Source organism: Muntiacus reevesi, chromosome 16, assembly GCF_963930625.1.
Source record: "Muntiacus reevesi chromosome 16, mMunRee1.1, whole genome shotgun sequence".
In the NCBI taxonomy this organism is placed as follows: Eukaryota; Metazoa; Chordata; class Mammalia; order Artiodactyla; family Cervidae; genus Muntiacus; species Muntiacus reevesi.
Genome location: NC_089264.1, coordinates 46,074,408 through 46,095,701, shown reverse-complemented (window position 1 = coordinate 46,095,701; position 21,294 = coordinate 46,074,408).

Below are 21,294 nucleotides of genomic sequence, written 5' to 3'. Positions count from 1 at the left end.
GGAGAAAATAGCAACCATATTCGGTATTCTTCCCTAGAGAATTCCATGGATAGAGAAGCCTGGGGCCACAGTCCATGAGGTCACTAAGACTCTGACATGACTAAGCATGAATGCATAACTACCTCTGCACAGTAGTTAAATTTTTCCAAGTACTACTACCGTAGATAACATGAAAGGAGTGCAGTTATTGATGTTAACTATTAATCAAGACTAATGGAAATGAATGAAGACTATACCGAAGCACACGTTCTTTTACACAAAGTCACTTTAAATATTGATATGAGGATTCAAAAAAAGCTGGATAAGGACTTCTTTTGTAGTCCAGTGATTAGGACTTTACCTTTTAATGCAGGAGATGCCATTTCAATCCCTGTTTGGGGAACGAAGATCCCACATGCCTCATGGCCAAAAAAAAACAATATAAAAATAGCAAAAACAATACGGTAACAAATTCAATAAAGACTTTTAAAGAAAGATGGACAAAAACCATAAGGCAGCACAAGTATACATTAAAGTGTTTCAAATAATTCACATGTGAGTATGAAAAGTTGGATATAATTATTATTGTACAACTCTAGCTTTCATATAGTATAAATGCTTTCTTGGCATTCAGCCTGGGGACGGATGGTCAATGGGATATGAGTCATCCCTCAATGATGTATTATTTGGCCAAACACATAAAAGTAATTGCTGAAACCTAAGACACTCCGAGATCCATTATTTTTCCCCATGAGAATTTTGGCAGACTCTCCAACTTATTCTGTAGTGGTCAGCACAGTTAATGATTGAAATCACCACTGGAGTCACCTTGAGTTCACAATGCCACTCCTCCCCATTGACCACTTTCTTTCCTGGGTCTTCACTGAAACCCCTGCCATTGTTGTGCCATCCTGGCTTTTTATTTACTTGGGGGAATTTCTCTGTACTCTGTGGTGGGAGAGAGTCTCTTCTCCTTTCCCCACTCTCCCCACAAGAAGAGCAGACCCCACCAGCTCTCGCTTTCCCTCTTGAAGAAGAAAACAACTTAGAAAGGCTGTTCTTGCCTAAGGAGAAATAGTTACTTTTTGCTTCTTTTCCCCTTTCCAATTTTTGTGTCTGACTCTTTGCAACCCCATAGACTGTAGCCCGCCAGGCTCCTCTGTCCATGGAATTTTTCTGGCAAGAATACTGCAGTGGATTTCCATTTCCTACTCCAGGAGATCTTCCTGACCCAGAGATTGAACCTGTATTTCTTGAGTCTTCTACATTGGAAGGTGATTCTTTACCACTGTGCCACCTGGGAACCTTAAAAGGACTAAAATATTTCCCTTTTGAATGATGGAACAAGTCCTCTCTCTGTCTATCTCCGTTTCTCTTTCTCTCTCCAACTCTACCAAGGAATTTCTCCATGTGCCTCACTCCATTTTCCTCTTGTGCTCTGTCTCTCTCATCTGTTTCACATATTCATACACTTGAATATTTCTTGCATTCTCATGCACTTTGTGGCAAGCATCAGGTGAGGTACATTCACATATATTAGTCTCAGTTAATCCACACAATCTTGTTGAACTATGTGAAGGATTATACTACTGAGAATGTTTGATGTCAGAAATAGAGCAATCGAACATTTTATGGTATGCAGTCTGGCTCATGCTAGGGAGTGTTTGTTGTTGTTCAGTCACTCCTTCATGTCCAGCTCTTTAGACCCCATGGACTGCAGCAAGGCAGGCTTCCCTGTCTTTCACCATCTCCTGGAGCTTGCACCCAACCATCTCGTCCTGTTTTTCCTTCTCCTCCTAGGGAATATACTATCTAGTAAGAAAGAAAAATATATAGTTTGTTTAAAATTTTAAGAGTGTGAGTGGTTCAAACCAATGTTGTTTGGTAGCTTACAAAAGGAAAAATCCATCTGAGCAAAGCTATACCATAGCCATCAAGACAGTATGAGTTTAGTCTTGAAGAACTGATAAGATGTGATAGAAAGAAGAGGGACACTGAAATGAAGTGAAATGTGGCATGAATTGGGTTGGGGATGAAGCACCCGCAAAGAGTTAGGGTAGCATAATGAAGTGGGAATAAGCTCTAGTCTTAAAAGGAAACGATAAAATGATGTTGCTGTTTCAGTAGAAGGACTAATATAACTTATTTATCAATCTGATCCTTCCTCATCTGTTATATGAAGTATAAGCAATTTCATAAATACTAACTCTCTAACACTTCTTGGGGAACATTATGATCATAGCTCTACTCATTATTTTAAAATATCAGAAAATACCAACATTATTGAATTGTTTTGTTTGTTTGTTTTGCTTTTTTATCTTGTTTTGTATTCTATCTAGTCTGATGAGGGCAGAGACTAACTGAACTGTTGGGAATATTGTGTGAAGTCTTTGCCATAAGGAGACAGCTTGTGAATCTCTTAACCCATTTGCCCCCAACAAACTCACCTTCTATATGGCCCTGCAGATATTCTCTGAGCTTCCCAGGTGGCTCAGTGGGTAAAGAATTTGCCTGCAATGCAGGAAATGCAGGCAGATGCGAGTTTGATCCTGGGTCCGCAAGATCCCCTGGAGGAGGGCATGGCAACCCACTCCAGTGTTCTTGTCTGAAGAATCTCATGGACAGAGGAGCCTGGTGGGCTATAGCCTATATAGTCACAAAGAGTTGGACATGACTAAAGTGAATGAGCACACACACATGTATCCAGATGACAGACAGAGGGATAGATAAATTGACTCTGTGTGTTGACCAGGGCAGATATCCACAGAAAAGAAACTGGGAAGCAGACCTTCAGTTTTGCTTTATGTATTCTATTATCTCTTCATCTGCTCTCTTTAAGAACCCAAACTTTAGAAAGATTTTGCTACCCACCTCACAAAAGCACACAACATGCTACATTCATAAAAGTGTTGTGCTTTTCTAAATTTAAGATATAAATGTAATAAAAAGAATTGGAAAATAAAGGTAGAAATAGGTGAAAATAAATGAGGAGATGTCCCCCCCCTTTAAAATTGTGTAATCCTATTATAATATCAAGTGAACAATTAAAATTTTCCTTTTTTTTCCTCAAGCTACTTTTTAAGTACTGAGAAGATAAACTTGGCTATGAAGATAAAAATCTTATCTGTAGGTGAACTAAATCTGGCAATTATTTTTTATTTCCTACTAAATCTTAACTTTTAGACTATTTTTGGCCAATTAGTATAACACAGATAAACTGCTGACTTTCTTGTTCTGAGCAATAGAAGATCCCTGGCTTCTCCAAAGCCCTAACTCTTAAGAAATACTTCTTTATGGTAATATTTTCAAAGCATTTAGGTTAATAAAGACAATTTTTTGAGCCATAGCTAATAGTATTTGAAAATAGGTTGAGAGCAGAGGACTGATCAGGTTCTGTGGTTTTTGATATTTTTCATAATATTCAGTGGTGAATTTAAATTTCTGTCATATAGTTCCACTATAGTGATCATTCGGTACCTTATCATCCTAAATAGCTACAAGGTAATTGCATAAGGCATATTGTTTCAAAATTACTTTGAAATAAATACGTATATTAAGGTAGAATGTATTAATATGAGGCCCAAGTATGCGGACCTAAATCCAAAATCATGAAAAGTTCTTAGGCACTATCCTTATTTCTTCCATATATCAACCTTCTCTACTGATGAAGCAGTTAGTAGGATTATGGTTCAGGTTTGATCATGGGTGTTAATAAATAGAAAGTACTATATGGGAAAGGCAGGTTACTACAGACATAGCTGACTAGTTAGCTGCTAAGGAGTTAAGGGTTTTTCCTGCATTGTCTGAACAGAATATTTATGGATACCATTAAACTATACTGGGTGTCATCAATAGGTGATCAATTTAAGAAAATGTAGCTAGTATCTCAGAACTGTCATTATAACATATTGCTCTTTCTGTTGCTTTCAGTCTAAAAGTTACACAGTTGCTTGTCTTATCATAATTTTATTTTCTCTTTAGCATGGTTTACCAATGGCTAACTTATTATCCGGGCTTCTCACCAGCTATTTGATTTTTTGTTATCTATACCTTTCAATGGGCTTCTCAGGTGGTTCAGTGGTAAAGAATCTACCTGCCAATGCTGGAGACCCATATTTAATCCCTGGGTTGGAAGATCTCCTTACAAGGAATGCAACCCACTTCAGTATCCTTGCCTGGGAAATACCATGGACATAGGAACCTGGGGGGCTACAGTTCATGGGGTTGAAAAGAGATGGACATGACTGAGCGACTAAAACAACAACAAAAACAAACTTTCTAATACATTCTGTGAGCTTGGTTTTTATTAAAAACTATGATTTACTTACCTAATATTTCCAATAAATTTCACCTCCTAGTAAATTTTGCTTTCTTTAAACAAGATTGGATAGTCTTAAAAAAAAAAAAAAAAAAAAAGTCTTGCATTATAATCACTCTAATAATAATAATAAATTATAATAATAACTAATTTGGGGAGAAACTTATCTCACAATGTTGGCAAATAGTACTTTTTGTAGTGGATTCAGGTCCATTTGTAAATAAACTAATTTTTGTTTTGCTCAATTTTACTCTGATATACTACATGTTTGAACAAGGATCACTAAAATAAATCATAGTAATTTATCTCTGCGCTTCTGAGGTGGCTCAGTGGTAAAGAACCCAACTGCCAATGCAGGAGACTCAGGTTCAATCCTTGGATGGGGAAGATCCCATTAATAAGGGAATGGTAAACCACTCCAGTGTTCCTGTCTGGGAAATCGCATGGACAGAGGAATCTCACAGGAATCTCCATGGGGTCACAAAAGAGTAGGACACAACTTAGAGACTAAAAAAACAGCAACAATTTGTCTCGGTTTCTTCACCAAATACTTATTTTCTGTAATATGCACTAATTATGAAAGCTTCTGGGAGCAAGAAAATCCACAAAATTAATGCAACATAGCATAAGAAAGAATCTTATAATTAACTTCTTCATGCTTTCTGAATATATTATATATATATATATATATACCCACACACATATTCCAAGACAGCCTTGTCCTCAAGGTTTTCTTCACTTCTACTAAATTTTAGATAAACTTCTCAGCTTCCCTCTTTTGAGAGCATTTATTCTACAAAACTTGTAAATTCTTTCTTTACCTCTTTACGATGTAAATCTTCTTAGAAGCCCGAGGCCAGTTTTACCACCCAAGGAAGGTTTTGTCAAGGGCCATCTTGCAATACAAGAACAGTGAACTTCCAAATGTTCAAGCTGGATTTAGAAAAGGCAGAGGGACCAGAGATCTAATTGCCAACATCCACCGGACCATTGAAAAAGTGAGAGAGTTCCAGATAAACACCTACTTCTGCTTTATTGACTATGCCAAAGTCTTTGACGGTGTGGATCACAGCAAACTGTGGAAAATTCTTCAAGAGATGGGAATACAAGACCACCTTATCTGCCTCCTAGGAAATCTGTATGCATGTCAAGAAGCAACAGTTAGAACTGGACAAGGAGTAACAGACTGGTTCCAAATTGGAGAAGGATTATGTCAAAGCTGTATATTGTCACTGTGCTTATTTAACTTTTATGCAGAGTACATCATGCAAAATGCTGGACAGGATGAAACACAAGCTGGAATCAAAATTGATGGGGGAAATATCAATAACTCCAGATATATAGATGACACCACCCTTACGACAGAAAGTGAAGAGGAACCAAAGAACCTCTTGATGAAAGTGAAAGAGGAGAGTGAAAAAACTAGCCTAATCAAGATTCAAAAAGCTAAGATCATGGCATCTGGCCCCATCACTTCATGGCAAATAGATGGAGAATCCATGGAAACAGTGGCAGACTTTATTTTGGGGGCTCCAAAATCACTGCAGATGGTGACTGCAGCCATGAAATCAAAAGGTGCTTGCTCCTTGGAAGAAAAGCTATGACCAGTCTAGATAGCATATTAAATAGCAGAGACATTACTTTGCCAACAAAGCTCCGTCTAGTGAAAGCTGTGGTTTTCCAGTAGTCATGTATGGATGTGAGAGTTGGACTATAAAAAAAGCTGAGCACCAAAGAACTGATGCTTTTGAACTGTGGTGTTGAAGAAGACATTTTAGAATCCCTTGGACTGCAAGGAGATCAAACCAGTCCGTGCTAAAGGAAATCAGTCCTGAATATTCATTGGAATGACTGATACTGAAGCTGAAGCTCCAATACTTTGGCCACCTCATTAGAAGAGGCAACTCATTGGAAAAGACCCTGAGGCTGGGAAAGATTGAAGGCAGGAGTAGAAGGGGATGACAGAGGATGAAATGGTTGGATGGCATCACCAACTCGATGGATATGAGTTTGGGCAAGCTCCAGGAGTTAGTAATGGACAGGGAAGCCTGGCGTCCTACAGTCCATGGGGTCGCAAAGAGTCTGACACGACTGAGTGACTGAACTGAGCTGGGAGCTCTCCCTCTGAAATGGAATCATCGAGGGTGATAGTGCATAGAATGCTCAGTTTCCATGTGGGCTCGGGGTGGGGGGGGGGGGGTGCCTAGGACTCAAACAGAATGATCACTCTAAGTTGTAAAGCTGCTGCTTGTTCTGAGAGAGTTTGTTTTTTCTCTGAGAAATTCTCGTTAGCACACACAGAATGGCTTAAGATTTTCTCATTCCACCCCATCCCAGCTATTCACAACTCTCCATAACAGCGATGGATCTAGAGACTGTCACAGTGAATGAAGGAAATCAAACAGAGAGGACAAATATATGATATCGCTTACATATGGGATCTAAAGAAATAGTATAAATGAACATATGTACAAAACATAACTAGAGTCACATATAAAGAAAACAATCTTATAGTTACCAAGGAGGAACGGGGAAAGAGATAAATTGGGAGATGTATATATATACAATTGTTGTTGGCCAGTTGCTCAGTTGTGTCTGACTCTGCAACCCCATGGACTGCAGCAAGCCAGGCTTCCCTGTCCATCACCAACTCCCTGAGCTTGTTCAAACTCATGTCCATTGAGTCAGTGATGCCATCTAACCATCTCATCCTCTGTTGTCCCCTTCTGCTCCTGCCTTCAATCTTGCCCAACATCAGGGTCTTTTCTAATGATTGGCTCTTTGCATCAGGTGGAAAATGTATTGGAGCTTCAGCTTCAGCGTCATTTCTTCTAGTGAGTATTCAGGACTGATTTCCTTTAGCATTGACTGGTTTGATCTCCTTGCAGTGCAAGTGACTCTCAAGAGTCTTCTCCCAACACCACAGTTCAAAAGCATCAATTCTTTGGCACTCAGCCTTCTTTATGGTTCAACTTTCACATCCATACATGACTACTGGAAAAAAAAAACATGGCTTTGACTATACAGACCTTTGTTAGGAAATAATGTCTCTGCTTTTTAATATGCTGTCCAGTTTTGTCATAGCTTTTCTTGCAAGGAGCAAGCATCTTTTAATTTTGTGGCTGCAGTTACCATCTGCAGTGATTTTGGAGCCCAAGAAAATAAGGTCTACCAATGTTTCCATTGTTTCCCCATCTATTTGCAGTGATGAGATGGGAATGGATGCCATGATCATTTTTTGAATGCTGAGTTTCAAACCAGCTTTTTCATTCTCGTCTTTCACGTTCATAAGAGCTTCTTTAGTTCCTCTTCGCTTTCTGTCTTAAGGGTGGTTTCATCTGCATATCTGATGTTATTGATATTTCTCCAGGTAATCTTGATTCCAACTTGTGCTTCATCCAGCCTGGCATTTCGTATAATGTACATTGCATATAATTTAAATAAGCAGGTTGACAATATACAACCTTGATGTACTCTTTTACCAGTTTAGAACCAGTCCATTGTTCCATGCTCCCCAGTTCTAACTGTTACTTTTTGATACACAGTACTATATATAAAATGGGTAACTAATAAAGACATACTGAATAGCACAGACTTTATTTTCTTGGGCTCTCAAATCACTGCAGATGCTGACAGCAGTCATGATATTAAAATACTCTTGCTCCTTGGAAGAAAAGGCTATGACAAATCTGGAAAGTTTGTTAAAAAGCAGAGACATTACTTTGTTTACCAAGGTCCATAGTCAAAGCTATGGTTTTTCCAGTTGTGAGAGTTGGATCATAAAGAAACCTCAGTGCTGAAGAACTGATGCTTTTGGGTTGAGGTGTTGGAGAAAACTCTTGAGAGTCCCTTGGACTGTAAAGAGATCAAGCCAGTCACTCCTAAAGGAAACCAGTCTTGAATATGCATTGGAAGGACTGATGCTGAAGCTGAAACTCCAATAATTTGGCCACCTGATGTGAAGAACTGACTTATTGGAAAAGACCCTTAAGCTGGGAAATATTGAAGGCAGGAGGAGAAGGGGACAACAAAGGATGAGATGGTTGGATGGCATCACCGACTCAATGGACGTGGGTTTGAGAAAGCTCCAGGAGCTGACGATGGACAGGGAAGCCTGGTGTTCTGCAGTCCTTGGGGTTGCAGAGTTGGACACTACTGAGAGACTGAACTGAATTGGGAAATAGTGAAGGACCGGTGTGACCATGGGGTCTTATAGAGTTGGACATGACTTTGTGACTGAACAACAACAAACTTTAGTTTGAAATTTTTACTTCTCTTATTACTTAATTGAAACTTGTTATGATCATCTTAGTCCAAATTATGCAAATTAATTATTACTCAAACTCCAAGAGTCAAATACTTCAGGAACAGAGTAAATTTTTTAAATTTTTTTCTCTCTCTTTTCTCTATCCTATCCAAGCTGGGTATTGGCCACTATAATGTAACTTCAATTCATCAGCTTGTATTTTCTATTAGCATAAAGGGCTAAGTCAACAATTAATATCTAATATGAAAATATTATTTAATTTGTCCAAAATATATTTTATCATGGTGACTTTCTATAACACAGAAAAAAAGTTGTTATTTCACATGAATGTAAGAATGTTATACTATGACCCCCTCCTGTTCAGTATCATGAATCAGTACATTTATCCACAGCCCTGATGAGTGCTTACAATTAGGCTATACAAAACAAGAGACTTTATGAAGAAGAGGCAACCAGGTGGAGAGTAGGAAGGTAAGGGAACCCAGGAAGACGGCTCTGACACATGGCTCACAGTCTTGGCTCTCATAGTGATGGGATTATTTTTCCAGGTTATCTGGATGCTGGGCAGGCTGCTTGCACTTATCCAAGTTTCAGAAAATAAAATATGCTGTTGGAACTCCTCTTCACTAGTATATCTGAATAATGATTACATCACTGAGATGAACCATTCAGTTATTTATAGTTTGTGTGTCTAGTTTACCCCTCAGGAATTTTCAGTGTAACACTGTATATCTATCTTATGAATTATATAGATAAAAACATTGGCAAGAAGTGGAGAATGTCCTTGGCATCTTCCACAGTAATGTAAGCACAAGACCTTTGCCAAAGGAGAGTTAGGAGAAGGCTGCCAACAAAAAAATAACTTTGACATTTCCTCAAAATGCTGAAATCCTGCCTGGAATAAAGCAATTAATCATCCAGCTCTGCATTAAGCATCTATTTAATTGCATTCACCATTGCACTGAGCACAGTAAGCAAAACTGGGGGAAAAAATGAAGTAAGCTCTCCATTGAGATGTTTAAAATTGAATTCAGGAAACATAATGCATATTCAATAACTAGCCTCACTTATACCATCCTGAATAGTTCAGCATTAGTTGCAAGAAAACAAACATCAGTGTGCTCCAAAGTAGTTTTCTGAAACTATAACTTTATAATAGTGTAGAGTATGGACTGACAGAAAGAAAAAAATTGTGGAAGAGACATACCTTCTTATAAAGCAGACTGGTGAAAAGTTCTTGAGAAGAGATAATGAAGGACTGAACTAGGGCACTGGCAGTGGAAATGGAGAGGAAAAGCCAGATTCAAGAGATATGAAGAAGGATTAGTAAGTGAATAAGTGGATGTGTGAGATGGGAGAGACTTCAGGAGTCAAGGTGAGCGCTGAAGTTTCTATCTTGGGAAACTGGGTGTCTGTGATGTTTCCTGAGATAGAAAGACCAGTTGACTCTCTTCAAGATTCCATGATGTGCAGGTTCTCAAGCAGTTCTACTGTGCTCATAGGGTGAGTTCCTCCCGATACCTCAATTACTGTGAGTAAGGCAAGATCTGTCAATTACAGGAAAAATCATGGCTTCAGTCCCAGGGTCTCTCCTTAAAGGAGGAAGCATATTTTCACTCTGCCAGAGCTTTAGGTAATCATGGAGCAGAAATTTTCACATCATTTAACATGAAATCTTCATATTTTATTCTCTTTCTTTCCTTGCCATGCATGATTCCATAGTTTTAATTCTTTAAATAGATTTGCTAGTCCTATGTCATTTTATTTTATAATTATAGGGGCAGATTAAGCCAAGACTGTAGTTTGACAATTATATGACTACTTTTATATGATAATTTCTACTGAAAGGCATTTGTTCATTTTAAGGATTACTTATAGAACAAACAAATAAATGAGCCATTCAGATTAATTTGTGATAGTAAAGGAACAAACTGAAACATTTACAGCACTGGAATAAGAGGGCATTTTAGTGCAAGTGTCGCTTCTTTTACAAACTACCTATGCCCTTTGGGTCTGTGGCCATACCACCCTGAATGCACGCCATCTCATCTGATCTCAGAAAATAAGAAGGAGCAGGTCTGGTTAGTACTTGGATGGGAGATTGCCTGGAAATACTGGGTGCTATAGAACTTTGGAGACTTCCACAACAAATATGTTCCTTCCGTTCTCCTTATGTCCCCAGACCTTTTAATCTCATGTTACAAACTATCTACTTCCCCCTCCCTTATCTGTCATCTTTTAAATCTTAGGGTACTCTACCTTACTTTAAGATTTTATCTCCAGGCTCAATCATGTTTCCTCTCCAATACCATGCATACACAGTCGCTTCAGTCATGTCTGACTCTTTACAACCCTATAAATTGTAGTCTGCCAGGCTCCTCTGTCCATTGGATTCTCCAGGCAAGAATGCTGGAGTGAGTTGCCATACCCTCCTCCAGGGGATCTTCCAGACTCAGGGATTGAACCTACATCTCCTACGCCTCTTGCATTGGTAGGTGGGTTCTTTACCAGCAGCACCACCTGGAAAGCCCCCTCACCAATACCGTTTTTTCAGTAATCAACGTCTAGATCTCTAGTCCCAGAATCTCCTCCTCTCCTTATATTTTGTCTTCTATTCCAGTTTAGTCACTCATTCCCATGCTGTACCATAAGCTTGGTGATCATTCATAAAAGTGATATCTCAACTTCAAGCCTTATATTTCTGACACTGTCTCCTATAGTTTATCTCACTCTCTCAGAACCTCAATCAATAATCCTCTACTCAAAAATATCACATCAATTGATGGAACCACTTTTTAACCATATTATGTCCTCTCTAGCTTTGCCTTTTGTGGATTTCATATTAAATAATCCCTGTGAGTACTCACTCAGTTCTTTGTTCTCATCTTTTTTTTTTTTTTTTTTTTTTTGACATTTTTTGCTTAGCAAAGTCATAATCCTGGTCAAATCAAATTCTTTCCTATTATGCATCTTCAGCTGTGGAGATGCAGATATTTGGGGAAAAAAAGTACACAAGACACACTGACCAGGCTCAGCTAAATAGTGAATCACTAACAGAAGTGGGATGTTCAGTGATAAAACTGGATTTCCCTGCCTCTCTCGTCCCCGCTTTCCCAGTAGGCAGCTTCATGATATCCAGTCTTCATTCAGACTCCCTATACTTCCTCATCCTGTCTCACATGTAGTAAATTGATGTGATAATTCACTGAAGCATGCAGAAGAAATCTTGCCAGTGTTACTAGGACGCACCTAACAACTCAGCTGCATCCCTGACCCTTTTAGGGTCAGTAGTACACCATTCATTTTAACTAGTGCTAACCCTGCCTTCAGTGAACTAAAGCGCATCCTAAATCACTCATTTTGGATTCAGCCTATAGAAATTCTTTTCTTCATCTTCTGCTTATATTTTATACACAAGAAAATATGGTATAATTTCTCCTTTGTTAAAGAAAACAACACAAAATAGAATTTCTCTCTTGGCACCAAGTCCCCGATGAGCTATCATCCTATCTCTTTTTATGACAGAATTCTTTAAAGTGATTGTCTCCATTTTATCTTCTCTCATTTTCTCTTGAACCTGTGCCAACTAGGTTTCACCCTCATCTATTCAACAAAACCTGATCTATTTAATGATACAAAATGACCTTCATCTTATTTGACTTTCAGCCCTACTTGCATAGTTGATCATGCTTTCATCCTTGAAATGTTTTCTTCATATGGCTCCAGTATGTTTCACTTTTTTTTCATTTTTTTCTATTTTATTGGCAAATTATCTTCATTCAGTTTCCTTTGATGTTTCTTCTTGAATGAATTGACATTGTAATGCTCTGAGAATCTGTATTTGAACCACTTGTCTTTCTACATATCATTATTTCTTTGGTTATTTCCTCTAGGTCCATGCATTTTGTTTTTTGTTTGTTTGTTTGTTTGTTTGTTTGTTTTAAACAGGGTACAGTTGCTTTACAATGTTGTGTTAGTGAAGTCAATCAACTGTGGTGATGATTTAGTCGCTCAGTCATTTCCAACTCTGTGCAACCCCATGAACTGAAGCCTGCCAGGCTCCTCCATCCATGGGATTCTCCAGACAAGAATACTGGAGTGGGTTGCCCTTTCCTTCTCCAGGAGATATTTTTGACCCAGGAATCAAACCCATGTCTCCGGCATTGCAGGCAGATTCCTTACCAACTGAGCTACAAGGAATTAAGCTATGTGTATACATATATCCCCTCCATCTTGGATCTCCTTTCCCATTCCCCCAGTCCATCCATCTAGGTCCCTGCAGAACACTGAACCGAGCTCCCTGTGCTAAACAACAGGTTTCCAGTGGCTATTTCCATGCCTTTAAAAATATGTCAGTGAGAGAGTGATAGTCACTCAGTTGTGTCTGACTCTTTGTGACCCCAGGGACTGTAGCCTGTCAGGCTCCTCTGCCCATGGAATTCTCCAGGCAAGAGTACTGGAGTGGGGTGCCATTTCCTTCTCCAATAAATATAATTTTTTTATTTTTCAGTGGATTTTGTCATACATTGACATGAATCAGCCATAGAGTTACACGTATTCCCCATCCCGATCCCCCATCCCACCTCCCTCTCCACCCGACTCCTCTGGGTCTTCCCAGTGCACCAGGCCCGAGCACTTGACTCATGCATCCCACCTGGGCTGGTGGTCTGTTTCACCACAGATAATATACGTGTTGTTCTTTCGAAACATCCCACCCTCACCTTCTCCCACAGAGTTCAAAAGTCTGTTCTGTTCTTCTGCGTCTCTTCTTCTGCCCTGCATATAGGGCCATCGTTACCATCTTTCTAAATTCGGTATATATGTGTTAGTATACTGTAATGTTCTTTATCTTTCTGGCTTACTCCACTCTGTATAATGGGCTCCAGTTTCATCCATCTCATTAGAACTGATTCAAATGAATTCTTTTTAATGGCTGAGTAATATTCCATGGTGTATATGTACCACAGCTTCCTTATCCATTCATCTGCTGATGGGCATCTAGGTTGCTTCCATGTCCTGGCTATTATAAACAGTGCTGCGATGAACATTGGGGTGCACGTGTCTCTTTCAGATCTGGATTCCTCAGTGTGTATGCCCAGAAGTGGTATTGCTGGGTCATATGGCAGTTCTATTTCCAGTTTTTTAAGAAATCTCCACACTGTTCTCCATAGTGGCTGTACTAGTTTGCATTCCCACCAACAGTGTAAGAGGGTTCCCTTTTCTCCACACCCTCTCCAGCATTTATTGCTTGTAGACTTTTGGATAGCAGCCATCCTGACTGGCGTGTAATGGTACCTCATTGTGGCTTTGATTTGCATTTCTCTGATAATGTGTGATGTTGGGAGAGGAGCCAAGATGGCGGAGGAGTAGGACGGAGAAACTTCTCCAATAAATATATGACTAGATGGTATTTGTGAAACTTCAGCATGTATTAAGTTACATGTCTTTAAAGGTAGAAATTCTCACCTTTGTTACCTCCATTTATTGATTCTAAATTTTAGAGCTCTGTCATTGACCTTTCTCATGGATTCTAAATTTGATTGTCCAATTTCCTATTAAATATCTCCAACAGTATTGCAATAAACATCTCAAATTTAAACACCCAAAGCCTAACGCTTGATAACAATGATAGTTCCCATCCATATAATGCTTGCTAAGTCACTTCAGTCGTGTCCGACTCTGTGTGACCCCACAGACGGCAGCCCACCAGGCTCCCCCGTCCCTGGGATTCTCCAGGCAAGAGCACTGGAGTGGGCTGCCATTTCCTTCTCCACCATATAGTGCTTACTAGATACCAAAAATAAACTGCAATGATTTTACATATATTAGTTGACTTATCCCTATGAAGCATTTGCTATTGTAAATGAAGAACTCGAGATACAAAGTTGAAGAAATCACCCAAGGTTATACAGCTTGTAATCAGTGTTTGGCACAAGTAGGCTCCAGAGTGCATGTATAGTGCGCTGCTTCTCTGATCTTTCCCCATAATCCTCATTTGCATATGCTCCCCGCATCAGTAGATGGGAGTATCTATCCTTCCAACTACTCAGGCCCAAATTTTGGGGCCTACTTTGACTTAGTTTCACAGCTCTTAATCCTATCAATTTTTTCTTTAGAATCTATTTATTGTTGTTGTTTAGTCACTAAGTTGTGTCTAGCTCTTTTGTGACCCATGGAATATAGCCTGCCAGGCTCCTCTTGTCCATGAGATTTTCCACGCAAGAACTCTGGAGTGTCGTCACTTCCTTCTCCAGTGGATCTTCCTGACCCAGGGATCAAACCCACATCTCAGGCATTGGTAGACAGAATCTTTACCACTGAGTCCCATGGGAAGCCCATTCAGAATCCTTTTGCTTCTCACTGGCCTGTTGTCATCACTTGGGCCCAAGCCATTTTTGCTTTTCATTTGAATGACAGTAAGGACTTTTGCGAGCTTCCCAGGTGGCACTAGCGGTAAAGGACATATCTATCTATGCAGGAGAGAGAAGAGATGTGAGTTCAGTCCCTGGGTGGGTAAGATCCCCCTGGAGGAGGTCATGGTATTCTTGCCTGGAGAATCCCCTTGGACAGAGGAGCCTGGGAGCTACAGCCCATAGGATCACAGAGAGTAGGACATGACTAAAGCGACTTAGCATGCACACATGCAATAGCTTTCATACTAGTCTCCTACTCTCAAGTTTATCTTTTACTAGTCTTTCCTCATCACAGCAATGATGTTGGGGCATTCCTATTAATGTAAAAGGTCACAATGTTTCTGTGCTTAAATCCTTTTAATGGCTTGCTATCTCACTCAGGTAAAAGCAAATACTATTATCGTGTCTTTGAGAGGTCTTAAGTAGCAAATTTAAGGGAAAGTTACAGAGATTTTCAGTGTACTCCATGCCTCCAGCTGATTCTGACAATATCAACATACCACATCAGAGTTAGATATATTACAATTGATGAACCTATATGGACATATTATAATCATTCAAAATCCAAAGTTTAGCCTAGGTTTTACTCATTGTTGTATATTCAATGCATTTTAACAAATGTATAATGACATGTGGTATTGTATTACACAGAGTATTTTCATTGCCCTAAAATCTCTCTGTATCCTCCCTATTCAGGTCTCAAGCTCCAAACTCTGGCAACCTCAGATTTTTACTGACTTTCCTATTTTTTTCCTGTCTTTAACAGTCTTTCTTTTTTTCCCCAGAATGTCACATGGTTTGAATTAAAATGTTTAGCCTTCTCATATAGATATACTTCACTTAGTAATATACATTTGTTTCCTTTTAATGATTTAATAGTTTTTATCATTGAATAATATTCCATTATCTGATTGTATCACAGTTAATTAATCTACTGAGTCATATTTAGGTTGTTCCCAAGTTTTACTAATTAGGAATAAAATTGCTATAAATAGCCATGTGCAAATTTTGAACATGAATTTTTAGCTCATTTGGGTAAATATCAAGGAGTATGATTGCTGTATTGCATGGTAGGAGTATGTTTTACTTTTTAAGAAACTGTCTTTCAGAGTGGTTGTACCTTTTTGTATTCTCACTAGCAAAGAATAAGAGTTCTTGTTGCTCCATACCTCATCAGCATTTCATGTTGTCAGTGTTCCAGATTTTGCTATTCTACTAGGTGTGTAGTGGTGTCTCATTTCAATTTCCGTTTCTCTGATGACATATGATGTGGAACATCTTTCATATATTTATTTTCCCCCTGTGTATCTCCTTTGATGAACTGTCTGTTAAGGTTTTTGGTCCATTTTTTAATTGGGTCATATATTTTCTAATTGATGAGTTTTAAAAGGCTTTTGTATATGTTGGATAATCATTCTTTTTCAGTTGTGTCTTTGCACATATTCTTTTCCCAATCTATGCCTGTCTTTTCATTTTCTTTACAGTGTTTTGCTCAGAACAGTTTTTGATTTTAATAAAGTCTACCTTATCAATTAGTTTTTTCATGGATTGTTCTATGAAATATGGTCTATCTAAAATGTCATCACCATACCCAAGAGTATGCTGGTTTTCCCCTTTGTTATTTTATTCTATTGCATTTTGCATTTAGGTCCACTTTGAGCCAATTTTTGTGAAGAGTAGAAAGTCTGTGTCTAATTTTTTTTTTTTATGGTATGTCCATGTCTAGTGGCTACATTTATTGAAGACTATCTTTGTTCCATATAATATTTGTCAAAGACAAGTGTAATAAATTGATGTGGGTCTATTCTGGGCTGTCTATTCTGTTCCACTGATCTATTTGCCTACTCTTTCACTAATAACATACTATCTCAATCACTGTAACTTTGCGGTCCATCTTAAAGTGGGGTAGCATTAGCTCTCCAGCTTTATTCTTTTCCTTCAATATTGGATCTTTTGTCTCTTTATATTAAACTTTTGAACAAATTCTTCGATATCCATAATATAACTTGCTAGGATTTTGATTAGGGTTGCATTGAATCTGTAAATAAAGCAGAGAACTTAACAGCTGGGCAATATTTAGCTTTCTTTTCCATGAACAATTTCGGTCATCTCCTCTATAATTTTTATTTTTTTGCTCACTGTGCTCTGGTTCCTCAGACTCTCTGTTGGGTGCTGAATATGTGATGTGAGCTCTTCCCTCAGGCTCTTAGTCCTTACCCTTCCATCTTCTTGGAGAGCCCTATCTCATACATCAGTGCAGTCTCTGTTCACAAGCCATCCTCTCAGTGGGGCCCATATTAATGTCCTGTGGTACTCGGCGCAACTGATTTAAATATTAAAACAGGAAGGAATTTAACACGTGGGAATAAGTTTAGAAAAAAATTTTTTTTTGAGAAACTGAGGAAATAGGCTGTAGTCTGTGTTTGTAGATTAACTACATATTTTGATCATCCCAGAAGATAGGGAGAATAGTCCGCTAATACCTTAAGATGACACAGTCATGCTTTTAACAGGTACAGATACAAGCCAAAGATTTCAAGCCCAGCGCCAATGTACAAGCTGTGGTAGTGTGTGAATTGTGGCTGAGTCCAAATTCCACTGGAAAAAGTGCATTTATGTTAATAATATTTTCAAAGACTTGGGAAAGAAGAGTGGCAACCATCATTTTTATAAGCTTTGTATTATTTTCCAAAACATTACATCACATTTTTCATGAGGACCCTATAGTGTCTTAAAGCTTAAGTAATGACTGGATTAGCCAGATTTGTATAGACAAAAGATCAATGCCTTAATCTATTGTAGGCCAAAAGTCTAATAAATTAAGACAGTTTCCAACTTGTCAAAGGATGAAAAACTGGAAACAAAGTGGAATGTATGGAATAAGATAATTCAAAAGGGATAATTTAGATGAATATTAAAAATGTTTTTATTTTGAGCTTTTCCTCAGAGGAATCTGAGAACCAAGACAAACATGAACTGGAAATCATGGAGTTTATAGAGTTCAGTGGGCTTCCCAGGTGGTGCTACTGGTAAAGAACCTGGCTGCCAATGCAGGAGATTTAACAGTCATAGGTTAGATCCCTGGGCCAGAAAGATTTCCTGGAGGATGGCATGGAAACCCACTGCAGGATTCTTCCCTGGAGAATCTCATAGACATAGGAGTCTGGCAGGCTGCTGTCCATAGGGCTGCAAAGACTAGACTTGACTGAAGTAATGAAATGAAATGAAAAAAAATGGAGAAAGTGAATAATAAGTAAATAAGTTGGTTTACACCTCTGTTATTTCTTTAGACCTTGAATGTCAACAAGGATAACATTGAATCCTTAAGAGGATACGATAAAAGCACTCTTCAGTTGAAATTATTTATATAGCCTTAAATATGTGGTCTTTTTTTTTTTTTTTAATTTTATTTTATTAGTTGGAGGCCAATTACTTCACAACATTTCAGTGGGTTTTGTCATATACACCATGGAATATTACTCAGCCGTTAAAAAGAATTCATTTGAATCAGTTCTAATGAGATGGATGAAACTGGAGCCCATTATACAGAGTGAAGTAAGCCAGAAAGATAAAGAACATTACAGCATACTAACACATATATACGGAATTTAGAAAAATATGTGGTCTTAATAATAGCATTGAAAGAGATAGTTAGATGATCATGGTCTTAATCAAAAGGAACATGATGCCAATTATTACAAACATTACGTAGTTGGAACTTAAATTAGAAGTGGTTAAAAGAGAGGGGAAAAGAGTTCTGAGGTATACTCAACTTTCTTTTTTTTCCTGTCACTGAAAGTTTCAATTTACCAGTGGATAGACACCAAAGTATTAGCTACATTTTGGTTTTGCTTGTTTAGAAAAGAAAATTTTAAAAACGCTGAAAAGGATAAGCAAAAATCATGATAGATTTCAGCTTGCAACTCAAGGGATTTGCATCAGGAAGTGCTAGTGATAAGAAATCTGAAGTTTTTTTTTTTTTTTTTTTTTTTTTTTAATGCATCCAACCTTTCTCCAGTTGGGGGGGGAAAAGGCAGAGATCTAAACATGGGGTTTGGGGAACTGAAGAACAAAAGCTGTAGGACCTTTCATCATTTGGCTTTCGATAGTGTCAGCAATGTGAAAGAATATGTCCCATTTGCCCTAAGCTAAATGGATTTCTGAGTGAACAAGGATGAATGTGAAATCTGATGTCACTCCAGACACTTCTAGACTGTTACAATAGAAACTGAAAATATCTCAAAATCATCCCCTGCATTACAAAAGCACACTGCAGTCTCCAGCAAAAGATTATTTCAGCTGTTTTAAGGGCATGTATATGTAGTAGATAGGTAAGATAACAAATAACAGATGGAAAATTCATTAACTACATTGATCCTGCATAATACAGAGTAACTCCAAATAGGTTCAAATGAATTTGCAGCCGAACTTACATTTTTTATCTCCTTCACTTTTTAGTCTGTTCAAGAATGGAAATCGATAATATTAAATTGATGTGTCCTGTAGAAATCTGTGGCTTCCTATGAGAATTCTTGATTATGACATTTTATGAATTTCATTAAATATAATAAACTGCTGATGCCTGATGTGTGCGTGCTCAGTTGAGTCTGACCATTTGAGACCCCATGGGCTGGCTTCTCTGTTCATGGAATTTTTTAGGCAAGAATACTGGAGTAGGTTGTCATTTCCTCCTCGAGGGGATCTTCCCAACCCAGAGTTAGAACTCGCATTTCTTTTGCCTCGTGCTTGAGCAGGTGGATTCTTTACCACTGTGCCACCAATATTTGTTGTTGTTGTTCAGTCTCTAAGTTGTGGACAGCTCTTGGTAACCTCACAGATTACAACATGCTAGGCTTCTCTGCCCTTCACCAACTCCCAAAGCTTGTCCATTGAGTTGGTGATGCCATCTAACCATATCATCCTCTGTTGCTGCTGTCTCCTCCTGTTCCCAATCTTTCCCAACATCAGGGTCTTTTCCAATAAATCAGATCTTTGCATCTTGTGGCCAAAGTACTGAAGCTTCAGCATCAGTTTTTCCAATGAATATTCAGGGTTCATTACCTTTAGATTGACCAATTTGATCTTCTTGCTGTCCAAGGGACTTAAATATAATAAAACATTCAGTTCAATTCAGTTTAGTCAGTGAGTCGTGTCCAACTCTTTGTGATCCCATGAAATGCAGCACGCCAGGCCTCCCTGTCCATCACCAACTCCCAGAGTTTACCCAAACTCATGTCCGTCAAGTCGGTGATGCCATCCAGCCATCTCATCCTCTATCATCCCCTTCTCCTCCTGCCCCCAATTCCTCCCAGCATCAGGGTCTTTTCAAATGAGTCAACTCTTCACAAGAAGTGGCCAAATTATTGGAGTTTCAACTTCAGCATCAGTCCTTCCAATGAACACCCAGGATGGATCTCCATTAGGATGGACTGCTTGGATCTTCTTGCAGTCCAAAGGACTCAAGAGTCCTCTCCAACACCACAGTTTAAAAGCATCAATTCTTCAGCACTCAGCTTTCTTTATGGTCCAACTCTCACATCCATACATGACTACTGGAAAAACCACAGCCTTGACTAGATGGACCTTCGTTGGCAAAGCAATGTCTCTGCTTTTTAATATACTGTCTAGGTTGGTCAAGGAGATCCAACCAGTCCATCCTAAAGAAGAACAGTCCTGAGTGTTCATTGGAAGGACTGATGTTGAAGCTGAAACTCCAATACTTGGGCCACCTGATGCGAAGAGGTGACTCATTTGAAAAGACCCTGATGCTGAGAAAGATTGAGGGCAGGAGGAGAAGGGGATGACAGAGGATGAGAGGGTTGGATGGCATCACCGAATCAATGGACATGAGTTTGGGTAAACTCTGGGAGTTGGTGATGGACAGGGAGGCCTGGCAAGCTGCAGTTCATGGAGTCACAAAGAATTGGACACGACTGAGCGACTGATCTGACCTGACCCACATTTATATGGAACATAAGTGCAAGCAATTTTTTCCACCTATTATTGGCTATTTAAAATCTTTGATATAACCTTTATGGGGAAAATATAGCTAGAATACTTGTATTAAAAATATATTAGCCTATAAAATGCTGCTTAATATAACAGCTATTTTGGAGATAAACATGGCTATGGAAGCTTAAAAAATCTTCCACTTGTGAATTTAAAAATACTTTGTTTTTCTACTTCTTTTAATTTATTTTGTTTCATTTAGAGTCCTTGCAGGCTGATATTAGGTGGTCAATAATATTCACATCACACAAATAACTGTATACAAAACTTGCTAATATTATGGGTAGTATGTCAAGTGTAATATAAAA